Raw genomic sequence first — 13639 nt, forward strand, 5'->3', positions numbered from 1 at the left:
TGTGGTAATATTTCTAGTAGGAGTTGCTGGTTTCAAAATATAGTCAATATTTTCTGCTTAATTTCAATCCAGCAAGCATTCACCATCTTATTCATATATGAAAGAAAGAATAAAGTGTGTGTGACATTCTTTCTTTCTTTATGACGGTTTGTCTGCTATCTGTCTGACAGTTTGACCTCCCATTCCCTGTTTCAGGTGTGATTGAGGTACATATTTCTCACACACACTGTCTAGCAAGCACACATTGTATTACACATTCACTAACATGTAAGATGTACACACACACACACACAGAAAGAGAGAGAGAACGAGAGAGAGACTCTTTTGCCATAATTACTGTAATCTGACTTTAGCGAGATGAAGAAATTCATCATTTTACAACTAACTCTTCATTAAACTTTATGACCTGCTAAGGTTGAGAGAAACCCAACAGTTATCAGTGGTTTCTGCTATGATTATCGGTCATCACCACACCACGGAGCAGATAAAGGGGCAGTAAACCAACAGACTGCAAACACATTTTCTCTCCCTGCAAACCAGAGTCAATGTGTGGACAGGTGACACAAAAGCCTGTTAAGTTTTTATTCCCCCTCTATAATACGCAATCATCTTACAAAAGGTGATCAGATATGTGCATATGGTCGCCGATAACTTGACGAAACCGTGTCTTTTATATTGGCTGCAGCAGTACAGTTCATATATTACTGTACTCATAATAGCATCTAAGCCCATCTTTGCAGGAAACATCTTCCTGTCAACGTCAGCTGATTGCCGTCTGTCTTGGCAAGTTAATGCTCTGTACAAGGACTTACACTCTGCATCTATGTGCTTCTGCCACAGTCTAACCAATGGTGATTTCCTGCCAGTTCATACAGGACTGATAAGTGACAGCCATAAGTCTGGGAAAACAAACTGCTCTCACTTTGAAGACAAACACACTAACACCTGCTGAACTACCCAACATATAAACTAAACGGCCAATGTGTGCATACAGTATGTGTGTGCAGGCATGTGTGTCTATGTGTGTGTCCATCGAGGCAAATGATTATCAGAGTATGACGGTTTTTCAGTTTTTCCAGACATCAAAGTTCTCAAGTTTCTAATTAGTCACTCTTATCTTATAATTGTAGTGTACTGAGTGCATGAACAGCAGTTGTAGACAAGGCTTAGTGTGATGAACTCATAAATACTGATAAAGTCTCCTTCCTCATTTGACTCACAGACATACACCGAGAGGCTTTGATGTTCTATTTAGTCTCACAGGAGACCCGGGTTACTTATTTACAGGTTATCATCAATCATTTCTAAGAACACAAAAAACCATATTACCCTTAGTACTAATCAGGTCTATCTAGACCACAGAGGGGTCGAAAGAAAAGCTATTTAGAGGAAATAGGTGCAGAAACATCAGACTGGATGCTTTACAATATGGACACATTTTGTAAACCTGGAAATGTTAACATGCTGCAGCAAACTATTTCAGTCAGACAGATGATGAATCATGGAAACAACACAGTGCATACTAAACTTGTGCATCTGTGCAACTTATAACTAAGTTTTGTCACTCTTTTCTGTTATTAAGCAGGAGGAGATGATTTAATTTCAAATTAACAGTTATCAAATTCTACACTGTATTACTTATTATAAAAAAAGTGCTTTATTTGTTAATGATTAGGTAATTTTTTCCCCTGCCACTGATAGTGAGGCAGTAATGTGTGACATACTGAGATAGAAGTGAGGTGGTAAAAGACAGTTGTAAAATAATTAATACTCTGTGATCTGTTCTTCATAAGATGAGGGAAAGACAGTATATAACTCACCATATAATAAAGTCTGCACATCATATCTTGACAATGATATCTGAGCGCAAATATCACATCCTTCAAGATAAGGCTATGGAGATATAAAGGACAGTTTTTGAAATTTCACACCACTGAGAGATATTATGGAGTTGGGATTTATGGTCATTAGATTGCCATGTGAATAACCCTTGACAAAAGAGCCATTGTGTTCATATAACCCACGCACATAGTATTTATCTATTCATAAATAGATAGCAGTCATAACTTGATACTTTGTACAGTAATATAGTCTGGTCAGAGGGGGGTAGAAGGAATGATCAGGTGTATGAGTCAGGCCTATCTGCTGTATGTCTTGTCTGACTAAAATGGAAACATTGTTTAATGACAGCATTCATCTCCACCAGCATTTATTAAACCAGAGGTGTGTCATAAAAGTATGTTATAATCTTATAGTCTTAATCTAATTGATTCAGATTAAAATAAATTTAAAAAATCATACCGCCCTACAAAGGCATGCAGGAGCAGTGAAGTTGAGAAAAAGTGATTTCAGGCTGTAACAGATAGATGTAACAAATAGAAAGGTTGTAATATCCTTGTTTTATACCTTTTAAGGCTGATTATTTTACAAAAAAAATCTCCTACCTGTATTGAAATCAATATAATAAATTGATTTACAGTTTATTACATTTATAAATTTAAATGTGTGATTCAAAGTCAGCTTAACCACGCCACATGTCAAAAATTCAGATTAACACCACAGGCTACACAGCTAAATGATATTCTGCTAAAGTTGTTATCTTAGCTTTGGCAGGACTTTAACAGGGTTTTTATCCTTCATCATTATTTAATTTAGCTACTAGTGGAATAACAAACTAAATTAACAAAATCTGGGTACATAAAAATGGGTAGTTTTCCTTTGACAGAACAGCTAAGGGAAAAAATGAAAACCATGTAAACGTAGCTTTAGCAGAGGCTAGTTAGCCATGACTCTCTCACTAGTTAGCTTTTGCTTGATGTTGTTCTCTTGCTTTAACTAGTTGTCTTAGTTGGGTGTCTCTCTGTGGCTTACAAAACCAGAGTGCAGTTATTGCAGATTCTGGTCCTACCCCATATATTTGACAAAATATATTTTGGCCAGGACGATGTAGTCCAGATCGTACTTCTTGGCAGCAGGACAAAACTTTTTTGACAAGTGTTGAATGTTAATTCAAATTTCTCCAAAATGTTTATTGACAAGTGTAGACTTAATGGCACTGTGTTTTGTGCCAGACTTACATCAGCGCTGATGATTTTGTTGTGGTCAATTGCATTAAATATAGCGACATTGGAGTAATCTTCTAAATTGAATCATCTTACTGTTGCCCTTTGTTTGTCTATGTATAGCAGCTTTTACACAGTACTCTTTTTTTGAACTGGACTGCACACACACACATATACATACTCATGCAGAGGCGAAACTGACAAGAGCAAGTCTGGGAGACACAGAACAACTACTCAGCCCATAGCTCCTCTCTACCCTTAGCTGTAAAAGAACCATTCATGTTGCCTCTATTCATACACAAATGGAAAAGAGGTTAACCCAGTGGGCGACGTCTGTCAAACCACCATAGTTAAGAGGCGAAGAGGTTATACCGTCCCCGCATGGGGGGTAAAGGCTGATTTGATTTTACGTATTCGATTACAAAAGGGTCATTTCTATGGAGGATATTAATTGCAGTAAGTGAGGTGATAAACCAAAAAACAAAGGATACTTTCATATATTTTTAAGCACAAAACAACATAACATCAATAGCATTAAATTCATGTAAAAACTAATGTAACATAACATGGCATTATTGATCAGCTGGCAGAGACGACTTGCACAAGCACTAATTTTAAATTTCTTTTGATGAAATGTCAGTTTCAGTTGGTATCATGTAAATACTAACTACCCAGCTCATATTCAGTTTGTTCCAAATAAACCACTGCTGAAATATAAAAGTGATGTGATAGTATAGAAAGAGAAACATAAATGTAATCAACTCCTGTGTGACAAAAGATTTTCCCAAAGAAAGAGTGTTTGTGATAAGAAATGTAAAAGATTTTATGAACTGAGTGTACTTCTCCTCTTGATAGTATAGAAAACTTATTTCACCATGGTTGTGACTTTATGACCCTCTTTAGAGCCTGACACAGATTAAGAGGGTCAGAGTGTTAATAAAGTAAAATATTACTATATTTCCATTTGGGCAGAAGAAGAAAATCCCCCTAATTCCCCAACAGATAGAGTATAATAAGGCCTGTTGTTCTCCTGCTGTCTGCAGCGTCCTATTGTGGAATCTAGTCTAATATCTGCTTCTGGTCTCTATTGTTGTGTCTATTGTCATGCCCCAGTTTTGCTCTGATTGGTCTAATGGACCGCAGGGGAATAGAATACTTCCTGGTTGAGCAGAGGTGGGTGTCCAAGGGTTGCAAGGTTCAACGTTGTTTAAAATGAGTTGATTAACGATGGCCGTCACAACTGAGACCAGGACATAATGAGGAGGACAAGAGGGAGGAGCGGAGGAGGAGAAGAGGAGGGGATGGAAGGGAGGAGGAGAGCTGAGACTGGATGATTATTACTTAGCACAGTAAACAGTGAGATGACAACAAAATGAAATGAGACCTCGGGGTAGAAGTGGAAAAGCGGGAGCAGGAGGAGGAAAGGAGAGGAGGCACATAGCTAATTAGTCCTAAACAGAGGTCTATGAATGAGAGGAGGAGACAGACACACGTAGAGCTGTTTAACACACAAAGACAGGGGCAGTGACGGGGCAGCAGAGCGGTGGCGGCGGAGAGTAGTTAAACATCTGTTGCACTGTGGGACACCCAGACTGCTCTGCAGAGTCAGAGAAGGGAGCACAAAGCAAGAGTCAAACAGACTATGCATACTGTGACCAGGCAGTCTCTGGTAGGCAGGGCATACAAGTTGATACACTACATATGTAAGTATCAGCATGTACAGAGCGAGTTAAAGGTGGGGATTAGAATCAATCTTGAACACAATTTATCCTCCAAATATGAAAGAGAAATTTAAGCATGTGTATATACAAAATCATAGATTATAATGGTCAACTCAAGCAAGACTGAACCTGGATAGCACTGGACTTACAGTAGCTGTTGACAGACATTCTGGGGATATTTGTGCAAGTGAAGCAGATCATTTTTTTAAAATTAAAATTAAACCTTTAAAGAAAGTACTTGGTAAAGAGAAATTAAACTTACCTTTTTAACTACTCTACTGAATTATATAAATATTATTAAACTAGTCTGAACCACAGTGCTGTCGCAGAGAAACTGAAATGACAGAAAACACAGTGTTGATTTCCAAAAGCAATCATAGTGTAAAAAAAATAAATGAAACCTGCAATATCACTCAAAAAGTTAGCTTATGGTCCCTAAAGTTTCAGAAAACAGCTGTAAAATTGCTCTAAACACCTGGGCGAATGAATCACCAGATATTTCGTGGTACCAGATTTTGCAGGTGTTTGGTCATAAACCAAAGTATTGGACAAACGGCTCTATAGAGGAAAGGTCAGGGGATCGCCAATGTTATTACAAATCATCCTGTGGGGAACATGAATGTCCAAATGTACCACATTTCATTGCAATATATTCAAGAGTTATTGAGACATTTCACATTGAACCACAAAAGTCAACCTCATGGTGGGGCATGATTCCTCCTCTGGGGACATTGAATATCTGTACCAAATTTCATGGCAATCCATCCAATAGTTCCTGAGAAATTACACTCTGGACCAACGTGGTGTATCAGCCACCCAACCATCTGACTGACATTGCCATCCCTACAAAATCCAACAATGGAAAGATAAAAGATGGCGTGGTTGTGGAAGGGATTTCATGCAGCATTTTGACCCATTTTGCTTCTGTTACCTATTTTCTGTCTTGAGTGTTCAGACATGCTCCCCTCCTCCTTTTCTTTCTGTGTATGCATCTTTCTATGACTACTCCTGCATGTTTAATCTAGTCCTCATCATTCTCTCCATCCTGTCCGAGTGGAGACAGTTCAATTAGCCTTGTGGTCCATGGACACTCCCACCAATTCATGTTTGCTGGGTTTAATCAGATCAGTTGTGTGTGTATGTGTGTGTGTTTGCTTGTGTGTGTGTGTATGTGTGTGTGTGTGTGTGTGTGTGTGTGTGTGTGGAAGGGTTAGGGTTAAGGGATGAAGGGAAACACATAACTCTTTACCACCTTACCTGACACAGTCATATCATCTCTCCTCTCTGGCTTTTTATGTCTCCTCTTGTTACTGCACCTGATGAAACCAGATGAAAAGCACACTTATTGTTGAAATGAGGCGGATTATATGAAAAGTCTGCAATGTGCGTCCATCACAGGTTTCTAGCAGTCACTTCATAGCCCTCTATGGCGATGTTGCTACAGTCTGTATGTAAGTGTATATTTAAATGGCTCGCATGATGATTTATGGCTTCAAAGCAATTCAGATAAAAGAGGCTATCAACCGGATTTTCATCCACTTTTATATTGGTGACATACAGCCACTACAATAACATGTTTTTCACTATGGCTGTGCACTATAGCTATCTGAATACAAATTTACTGCCACAGAAATAGCTGAAACGCTACAGCCAAATTCTATATGTGTCAGCTACTAAAGTCAGTCAAAAATAAGGCTAATTCTGTTGAATAAATGCAGGCAAAAAGGGAAATATATGATGAAAAAGCCTAGTTCCAGGCTAAGAAGCATGTCATCGTTTGAGAAAAAGTAACACACTCCCAAATAAACTTTTGTAATTGTACCTGTACGCAGTGTATTTTCGACTTTGTCATGTTTCTGTGTCTTCTTGTTTCCAGAGAGGCGGTTGTGTTAGAGAGGGGCTATCTAGGGGTTAACGGGGGAATTAGCTTTGCTTTAATTGGTCGTTTTGACAGAGGTGGGACTGACAGGCTTAAAGGAGGGGCTGTCACTGCTTGATGTATGTTGTCCCACACTGAAGAGATTTCATTTCCCTAATTGAGCCCCCCCCCTCGCCCTCACTTTACACCTTCTCTGGTCTTGTTTTGCTCTACCTTCTGCCCGTGTCTCCTCTGCTTCGACCCACCCTTAGCTTCGTTTTTGCCCCCACCCCAGATGTTGCTTGTCTAATGGCAGTTGGAACAAATTAATTAGTTACACTAAAATGCAATGAAAAACCAGGTGCTGAACCGATTAACTTCATTAGAGGCCATATGAACTTGTTAATGAAAAATGATTAGCCTATGCTCACTGTCTCACTCCGAGCGCTCTCTGGTCTAAAAGGTCGTTTCGCACAGCCGCAAATGAACTGACAACTGAACCTCTGAGGTTAAAAAAAGGTTTATACGCTGAAGAGCCAAAGAGAGTCCGAGAGAGAGTCCAGTTTGAGTTATTAGTTATTAAATTTCAGGGATTCTTGCACTATAGTGTGAAAAGAGGATAAGAACCCTTGGTGCTAGGAGTGGATTAAAGACAGTGAGTAAAACGTCATAAATCCTGGCTTTTTTCAGGCATTTTCCTACCACAGTAAGATGTAATGAGTAGGGAGTGGAGAGCAGCTGAAAGGAAAGAAGAAGGTGATGGTAGGAAAAATACTTGACAATAGTATTTTCATAAATTTTCAGGTCTGGAATGTCACATATGTGTGTGTGCATACAAGCTCCTGCCTAATGTCTGCAAATAAGCTCCTAATGATGTGTGTGCAGCTATTTGCTTATCCATATCACTTCCAGCTGCTTGTGTTCACACACAGACACACATACTCACTAAAATACACTGATATACATGCAGACATGATGAATGAGCATAGTGATAGTACAAGCTATTCATCATTTATATTGAGTATTTTAATTATTCTGGACAAAGTATTTATCTTGTTTAGATTATTAGTACTTTTGTTTGCCAGTTATTTGTTTTGTTTAGTTACTGGTTTGTTTAGCATATTTAGTTTACTGGTATTTTGTTTTATCTTATTTTCTTTTGTGAGAATTGTGTAACACTGTGCAGCACCTCAGTAGGTAGGATTTTGATTCTGCACAAACAGCCACTACAGTGATGATTTATATTTTACTTGCTCAAACCTAGCCATGCGGGTATCCTTGCAGCAATAACACTGTCCATTTACCTGTGTCTCTTCTTTTTTTAAAAATAGAAAAGACAACTCTACAAGAAAGAGAGATAGAGGAATTTTAAGTGAGCAATTTGTTACTACAGATTTTTCTTGGTTACCACCAAAGCTCAGTTTCTCAGTTTAGGGCAAAAAAACTTCATAAATATGAGAGTTGATATGTCCAGACTCCAGTCAAGGATACTTTCATGTTTTTTAGCCAAGCTAACAGTGTGGCTAAAGGAATCGCAATATTAGTCAGTCTGTCTGTCAACCACTTTGGTCCAAATTCAAATATCTCAACAGTAATTTGATATAATATTGTGTGTATATATACATGATGCCCAGTGGATGAATACCTGTGATTTTGAGGATCCTCTGATGTTTCCTCGAGTGCCACCATGAGGTTTACATTTTTGATATTAGTGTGATATCTCTGCAACTATGTCAGGATGAATTGTAATAATTTTGGTAATCCCCTGACTTTCCATTAACGGCATCATCAGGTCAAATTTACTTTGGTTTATAACCAAATATCTGCAAAACTAATTACATTCCCATCAGCCTGAGCTGTAGTTTGTGTTTAGTGCTAATTAGCAAGCTAACAAGGTCTACTATGAAGGTAAACATAGTAACCATTATATCTTCTAAACATCCACATGTTAGCATTGTCACTGTGAACATGTTAGCATGCTGACATTAGCATTTAGCTCAAAGCACTGCTGTGCCAAAATAACCTCAGAAAACTACTACAACATGGATTAGATTTAGTCCTCTTATAATTACATTAAGCATATAGCTAAATATTTGACATTATATATCAGCTAAAGTAAGCCTTTTTGTCAGGTGACAATGTAAAAATGTGTGTAAGTAACATCATTTGAGTTGGTACAGAGCATACCATATGTAATATATTGGTTTGCTAGTTAGTGATAAAGATTTGGCCACATTCAACACATTTCTATTTTGTGCTACACATAGACATTGGAGACGAATGCTTACATCTTGCTTCAACCATGTTCAGCTATCCACAGATGGTGCAGCAGAAGCCCATTTTCCCCCTCAATCCTTAAGTCCCCTCCTCCCTACATTCTTGCCTATTGACGTGATAATGGCTACAAATTGATGAAGCCATTGAGTGTGCTGGTGACACGAGGGTGAGTGGGGACACAAACTCTCCACCACCCAGTAACACTCATTAATCAGACCTATTCCAGCCCCTGTCCCTCCCTCCAGACTGCCTGACACACTGTCAGGGGCAGTAATACTCTGTGTGGGTGTCCCTCCCTGTCTGCCTTTATTTCTCTGTAACTTTATGTATTCTTGTTGTCTTGTTGTCCCTATGTCCACATCAGTCACCACAGTGCACATTTATCATTAAAAGAATTTACTCGATAACTTGTTTTAATAAAACTCACATAAGATGTAATTGTATTGTTATTGTTATATCAAAAAGCAACAACACATTGTATAACCAAGAACAGAGAAAATGCAAATTACCAATGACAAGAAGCATTTACCATTAAAAATCTTAACAGTTCAAAGACACGAATTCCACAAATATAATAATAACATTGCCAATAAAATGACCTGCAAGGTGACCTCCAAAGCTAGACATTCACCTTATTAATCCTACATGGAAGGTGAAAGAAATGAATTTCCCCCAAGTGACAGATAGTCTGTTTCTGGTCATGAGGGGTGCTTTCATTTAAATCACAACATAGATTTATGCCAAAGTAAATCACCCGGCTGGTGGCCAATGTGTTGACATCTACATCCTAAACTCCCTCACTCAATAATGAAATCAGCCTTGACGCTGTGACAGCTCAATACAGCCAGTCAATACGGTTAACTAACTTCCCGCTCACATAGGAGGTGTTTGTAATATATAAATGCTGCCATACAAAACCCCTAATTTGGGTGCAAATATCTTTCTTTTGACCGCAATGGGAAGATATCTTTAAAGATGCACATGATTTTATAATTGCTCTTTTTCTCAGTTTCAAAAAATGACTGACACTTAGCTCTTGTTATTGTGGAGCTGGCAGTCATTGCCACCCAAAGTGCTGGAAAAACAAATCATATACTGCCTACAAATGGCATCACAATAGATGGCTTGAGAGCACTGTCAGTTCAGAAATTCTCTCCAAAGGGGCAGACAATATGCTATTATAATATATAATTATACAATATCTCATTGTTCACTACTTTATGACGAAAGGTTACTTATGAAGATTTCATCTGTAATAATATGCAACATCATATTAAAGGTAGACAGACAGAAAGGTTGGGAGAAGGGTGGGGGAGGCTGGTGCATGTTGAATTTAGAGATTCATTAGTTTTCGCCGCACTTTGATATTATTGACTTTAGCCAGCAGTAAATTTCAGGACTCGAGAAAGGCTGTGGTAATTTTCCAGGGGCATAAAAATGGTAGCCTCCTAGGTTTAATATTATTCGGTTTATTTTAGTTCTCCTTGGCGACCCCACAGTGCAAAGTGACAGGAAGCGATCAACAAATGTGTAAAACCAATTTCACATGTACAAATGGATCCATAAATGTGCAAATGTTTACAGAACAAGTTATGCGTATTTGCAAATTTCTCCGTATTTCTCTCGTGGCTATACCTTTACACAACACAAATTTTTAAAAAAATACATGTTTATGGATAGCGAAATATTTGTGGATCATGGTATACACTTGTGAATTGTCTTCTGTGGGTTACAACTATTTAAGTCCCGTAAAAACTTCCATACAGTGCGAGCGGCAGTAGTTGTAGTTGTGCTGTTGCACTGTGGAGGACTATGTGTAAGTATTAGCTTGTGGAAGAGAAGCAGCTTCAACATGCCAGCATAAAGCCTCTTCTGGGAATGTAAATGAGGAACTAACTGATGAGTAATGAATGTATTTAATTATGTGCTTTTACTCAAATCAAGATCTCAAATCAATTTCAAATACACCTAAATGATGTTGACAAAAGCAAGAGCTTCATGACCAGCAGTCAAAGGACCTCTGGGCCTAGAATTTCCTCCTTTCAGATTATGAAAATCAATGCTTCTTAAGGGAAGTTATTACCGGCTCCACAAGCTGGATCTGACTGGCCCCTAGTGTCTGTGCTATATAATTACACAAATATGTCCAATTTCATTGGGGGCCAGTATCACCTATGGCCCGTCTGTTGGGATTTTGGAGCATAAAGTGCTAAAACTCCACAGTTAAAAGACCTGAGCCTGAAAATTTAATAAAGGAAACATCACAAGATATAAGAGACTCTTTAGAACAATTTAACCAAGAAATGAATTATGGATTCTTACAATTTGCAAAAATGTAAAAATCAATAGCAGACTGTTAAAGCAAAAAGATAGTAAACATTCTATAAAAAGTGTGATTTTTGCTTTTTATATAATTGATAGAACAAACTGTGTTTAAAACCAAATGATTTTAGGAAGAATAAAACCACCAATAGCTCCAGTCACAAAGGATTGTGACCATTTATGGGTGCACCTTTAAAAAAAGGATTCCTAGTGGAGGTTTGTTAACCTGTGTGTGCTTGACGTGAGGTGACTTTACAAAGCCAGCATCAAAAATAACAGATAGCAATCAGCCCGGTCAGCCATAGCTGGAGGAGATCTACACTACAAAGGTGCAGGAACAGGGCACAAGCTATTATCACACTCACTCACTCTTCCAGGTCACCGTCTATCTTCACTGCCACCATCAGGTAAGCACTATCGCTACATCAGGGCACACAGCACTTTTCAAAGACAGCTTTTATCCCCAGGCAGTGACTTTTTAACAGTCTACAGGGCACATGCAGGGGCGAGCAGCCACTGTGCTCTTTATCTTATCTCATTTTACTCATACTTTGACATATCTTTTTTTAAATGTAATTTTGTTTTCATTGTAATAGGCCTACTGTACTTATATGTAACATTATATGTTAGTAAAAAAATGTACACTGTAATGTAATGCAGTATATTGTGAGTTTCTGTATTTTTTGTTTTGTAGTTTTTCATTAGGCAAGAAAGTGCTGGAGTCCTTTCATTTCACATTACAGTTAATACATTCCTCCCATTCATTTTGAGACATTACAGTAGGCCATATAATCAGATTTAGGAAGTAAAAGGAAACCTAAATTGGGGTACCAGCACCAGCACCAATTAATGTAAAGGGTGATTATTCACAGTGACAAAGCTGCCACTCAGCAGTGGTTTGGATATCAAAATGTTATCTCGAGCCATATACATTTTCAAAAAATTGGGATTAGATCTCATCCCACTGAGTGGTACCATTTAACAGTCACATCATCTACTCCTATTGGATACTCAATGATAATTTCTGGGTCTCTACAAGCCCATAACCAAACTTTGTTAGCTTGTTAGTGAGAGAGAGAGATAGAGAGAGAGTGAGAGAGAGAGAGAGAGAGAGAGTTGTGGCCAACAAATGTCCACCCACTCCATCTATTACTAGACAGGGAAGATTTCACGATCAAGATAGGAGGCACACCTGCATGTGTGTGTGTGTGTGTGTGTGTGTGTGGTCTAGGTATTCCTCATGTTGTGGGAATGTAATTCTGTTTGCACAATCATGTTGTATGACTACATTTTTTTCTACATTGCATTTTTTGCCAGCAGCACTACAATCCACTTCAATTGATAGGATTTTGGACAGGATGTGAAATCCCAACAGGACAGTTCCCCAAGACATCCAGCTGTTTGCAGGCTCTCAGTCTGCCTACTCACTTTGCAACATATTGTATGAATGGTTCTGCAGGAAAACATTTATACAAAATTTTGGATCACAATAATATAATATCTAAAATATTAAAAAATATATTGAATGCCAATCTTATATGTATTATTAAAGTATGTTTTGTGCATTTATGTATTAGAGGACATTTATGTGTTAAAGCCAGTATCATGTCACTTCTCTAATGCAAGACATAGCTTTCTAGATTGGTAATAATCCATCAAAACGACAATTTACTTGTTGTACATCCTCCTTGCTTTCTTTTTTGTTTTTGTTGTAATACCATTTAAAATCCATGGGATGTCGCCAAAGATCACCAAATCTCTGAAGTAATATGATTCTACCTCCCACCCCTCTGAGAGATGATAAGCATGTTCACCTCTCATTAGAATCAAATTAATATCATTATGATCCTTCATTATAAAACTATGTCCTGTAAGTGCTAGTTCTTGTTTCCATCAAACCTAGAATGGTGGTACTTCATATTCAGGAAGGAACCATTATAATATTCTTTATTTTTTTCCACAAGGACCTTGTCTCTCCAGAACTCACTGCAGATCCAGACTTCCTGATGTGTTGCTTTGGCTTTGCAGGAGATGGGATTGTACATTGTATAGTTCCTTTGCACTCCCAGTGAGGGTTGAATATCCACGGGGAGGCTGGGACTCCTCCTTCCTTTCCCAGCCTTCCGAGTGGTGGGAACCGGGTACTGGGCAGCCCAAAATGGTATGCTATTTTTACCACTCTGGGCTCAATCTGAGGGCTGCTCCCTGGAGACCTGTTGCCGGCAGCGCTCCCCAAGCCGCGGAATTTAACCCAGGACAGCTCTCCCCAGATGTGATGGAAAACATCTGGCCAGCTGCTTGACTACAAGGCCTGCCTGCCCAGCCCCAATGCAACTAAGCCCCATAAGACTATTCAGTCCCAACCAACCCCCCTGTTGATACTGCTGATAAATAGCAAC

This window comes from Thunnus thynnus, chromosome 11, assembly GCF_963924715.1.
Source record: "Thunnus thynnus chromosome 11, fThuThy2.1, whole genome shotgun sequence".
NCBI lineage: Eukaryota > Metazoa > Chordata > Actinopteri > Scombriformes > Scombridae > Thunnus > Thunnus thynnus.